The sequence below is a fragment of the Rhinopithecus bieti genome, unplaced genomic scaffold (genome assembly GCF_001698545.2).
Source record: "Rhinopithecus bieti isolate Rb0 unplaced genomic scaffold, ASM169854v2 scaffold_32950, whole genome shotgun sequence".
NCBI classification, from domain to species: Eukaryota; Metazoa; Chordata; class Mammalia; order Primates; family Cercopithecidae; genus Rhinopithecus; species Rhinopithecus bieti.
This window is the reverse complement of record NW_016813939.1, coordinates 267,201-271,327: the sequence shown is the minus strand read 5'-3', so window position 1 is coordinate 271,327 and position 4,127 is coordinate 267,201.

The window sequence follows — 4,127 nt, the reverse complement described above, 5'->3', positions numbered from 1 at the left end:
AATTCATGCATTTATTATGATGTTGTTATGAAGCCTGAATACCTAAAGGTAGTTGACTATCTGTAGTTTGGAATAATAATAGAACTGGCATTACTACTTACTTAATGAAAAGAGTTGTTTTGGTTATTTAAAATAAAACTGAAGTTATCCCAGAAATATGTTGTAAATCACAGAAGTCATACACATGTTGTGATAATATTTCCTGATACACCCCATTGCATTCTTCATTTCTCAGATTAAATTTTACTTTCTGACACGAACTCTCATTTGTACTGGATAGTCATAAAACTGTTTCCTTTCTTATTTATATTTTAAAAATTTCTGACCGGGTGTGGTGGCTCACGCCTGTAATCCCAGCACTTTGGGAGGCCGAGGCAGGTGGATCACGAGGTTAGGAGATCGAGACCATCCTGGCTAACACGGTGAAACCCCATCTCTACTAAAAATACAAAAAATTAGCCGGGCATGGTGGCGGGCACCTGCAGTCCCAGCTACTTGGAAGGCTGAGGCAAGAGAATGGCATGAACCAGGGAGGCGGAGCTTGCAGTGAGCTGAGATCGTGCCACTGCACTCCAGCCTGGGCGACAGAGCAAGACTCCATCTCAAAAACAAAACAAAACAAAACAAAACAAAAAAACAATTCTCAGTGGCATTCTCTAATTAGTTCTAAATTTTGACATCACATTCAGAATGGCTTTTCTTTGTCCTTAAGGGGAAATTGATATTGGATTGATACTAATAGCTAGTATCAATTTGTGTATCACTGCAAACGGTAAACCACTAATTTCACTTGCAATGAGTCAAACTCCTAATTTCCTCCACATCAACCCTTTATAGCTCAGCAGGACATGTCTCTTCTCTCAAGACCATTATGGATTTAATTTATCCAATAAGGAAGGGTGGTCATTCTGATACATGATTATGAAAAATTATGCTACTGCTTCCTACCGATCTGTCTGCAAAGCCACATGAGCATCTCCTTCAACGCTATTTCCTTAAAGCTCTCCTATGCTCGACTAGTTTCTATAGGGTTCATAACATTAACATAAACTTAGCACAGTTCCAGTATATCATAAAAAAATGCAAAAGAAAGCAAATTAAGCAAAATTAAATCTCATTTATAAAAACGATTAAAGAGAGCACATATATTAAAATTTATCCAGCAGTTTCTAAAGACACTATTTTATTTAGTGTAGATTAAAGGTAGCTAACACTTAAGCTCAGTCAGCCCAGTTTGTTCAGTTCTTTCTCTTAGAATTGACCTACTCGGAAACCTTTTGATAAATATAAAAGCTGCCTTCAAATTCCTATTTTCCTAATCACATGAATTAACAGAAAAAAATGACAGTACACATCTCAGAATTTGCTGCGATATTTTTCAAATATTAAACAGGAAATCCTCACAACATCATAAATATAAGAAACTTTAATGATAAGAATACAAAGATAAGATAATTGGTCAATGCCAGCTATCAAATTAATAATTAATGACTAAAACAAAATGTATGCTTTTAGATTCTCAATCACTAGACTTGTGTTTAGGTATCTTAATATTATTTTTTAAATCTTAAATGGCATACATGAGTTATATCATTTGGAAAGTATTATGAGGATACTGGAAGATAATTTCTTCAGTTTGTCCAGGCTGTGATGAACACAGAACTCACAATTCAATCCTACTGGTGATTTCACAGTGAATATCTTTACAATAATATAATGCTTTCCATGCAAGATAGAATCATAGTAAGTGTAACTTAGATGTCAGACCAAAGCCACAGCCTCACGGCAAATAAATAATTCTGATTGCATTTCCAGGCTTCCGTGTTCAGTAGAGACTCAACCAATGACTATGTGAGCTAAGTTGTCCATCATCAGTTAGGTGTCATAAGACTTACCTACCATAAAGATAGGCATGACCAGTGATGAGCTTCCGGACATGCTACCCCAAAATATGACGGTTGGTGTATTCAGTATTTCAAGTGGAAAGAATTTGAGAAATCGAATGTGAAAACGTCTCTGTGACTTTCCCCCACCTTTCTTCCCTAAAGGTCATAAAACCTAGGAAGGCTTTTCTGACTTTCCCCTAAGGCAGGTCATAAGATTCTCAAGTTAGAGATACTCTCTTTATATCCAGAGGAAAGGAGTATCATTATCTCTGGAGAAAGAGGGACACAGAAACCTAAATGAACAAGCTTTGCTAAATTTCCTCCAGTTTCTTCCCTTTAGCTCATAACCACTTTGTCCCCTGATACTTCTCCATGACACTCTACTTTTCATCAAACAGTATAAAAAAGCCACCTAGGTTTAACTGTTTATTCAGTCTTCAGCTCTTTATGAAGGACACAGTGTCACATAAAATTTATATTAAGTAAATCTGTATGCTTTCTTTTTGTTAATCTGTATTTTATTAAAGGGGCCTCATTTGATGAACCTAAGATGGGTAGAAGGAAAAGATACGTTCCCTCCCCTACATCACCAATACCTTAATACCAAGTGGAAGTAGCAGTATATAAGGATATATAAAGAATAGAAACCAGGAATGTCCTGCAGGCACAGCTAAATTGCATGAGGCACTGGCTCACATTGTCACTTCTATCTATTCTTGCTGCATTGCAGCCTTTCTCTCAAATCACAACTATGGCTCCAAATTCAAACTCAGCTTAAGGATGGTATCGCATGTTGATACCATGCAGATACAAACAGCAGTCCCATCATATTTAGGAGGAATTAAAGGACAGTGGAGAAGAAAATGTTTTCCAATAGTCAGAATTTCAAACAATACATTTGGTTGTCCATTTTACCTGAAGGAGAGATGACCTGAGACATAGATTGAAGGAGGAAAGATGGTCCTCTTTCCCTGTCCTTGGCCCACAAATGACCACTAAGATTCTGTTCCAAAATGTGAAATATGAGAAAGCTATGCAAAGATACAAAGTCCAGCTAGAAATTATTTGTGCCACCTGTGCTACAGTCACGTACAACAAGGACAGCAACAGCAGCAGCAATAAGAATCAGCTGAAGATAGAACCAGTGGTAGCATTCCAGCTAGGCAATTTCTCTGGGTTGTTCTGCTCACATTGGTCCTTGTCCAAGTCTTGTTTTACAGAGTCCTCTTAAATTTCATGATCTTGCAGAATCCTTTCTAAAACTTATTATTTTATTCAAAACAACCAGAGGTAATGTTTTGAAATTAAGGTGTATGGTACATTGTCTTTTGCCTCTGTGTAAAAATAATATAAACGTTGTTTAATTTACCAAGTTACAGATTTAAGTGAACATTAGTTTTTCCTATACCCATATGTGCACTTTTTTGTAAAATCCAGTTTTAGCATGATTCCTGATAAGTCATTTTAGAAAGAACCCCCAACTCTTGGTATCTTATCACCCTAGACATCTGATCTGCATCCTTATCCTCCACCATCCTCCAGGTAATGTTTGATCATTGTGGCCTATGTCCAACAAGAATCATATTAGATAAGGTTAGCTAGATTCTCCTCTTACCCATAATGTTTCCTTTTGGTAATTTTCCATCCACCAACAACCACCTAACTACTCAGCTAGAAATTTCCATTTGGTCATGCCATATTTGGAATTGAGCCCAATCTCCCTCTACTCATGATAAATCCCAGTGAAATGGCCCCTATACCTATGGCAATAGTCCTCCCTCCCCACAGACACACCTTGAATAACGTCTGCCTTATCATCTTTAAAAAGCATAATTTTATTTTAACACAAGAAATATGTTTTATGAGTTTAATCCTGAGTCTATTAAAAAATGAAAAATATCTTTACTTCTAATGTATGAATATCTATGTACAGAGATTTGTGTTTCAGAGCTAAATTGACATTCTATGATTACATTTTATGCATAACATAGCCACAATAGTTAACAACAAATTTACATATATTGAAATGCACTAAAATATTATTTGCATGTTTTTGCTTATAATGTGAAAAAAATTGAAAGTGATTAGAAAATTTCTAAAATATTGAAAGAATCATACTAATTGGTACTTGGTAGCTGAGATTGATATGTTTTTTTCTAAGAGGAAATATGAAGATTTTTCAGAACATTATTGCATTTGAAATAGAATGCAAATTAAAATTTAATTTGTACATTTAATTGG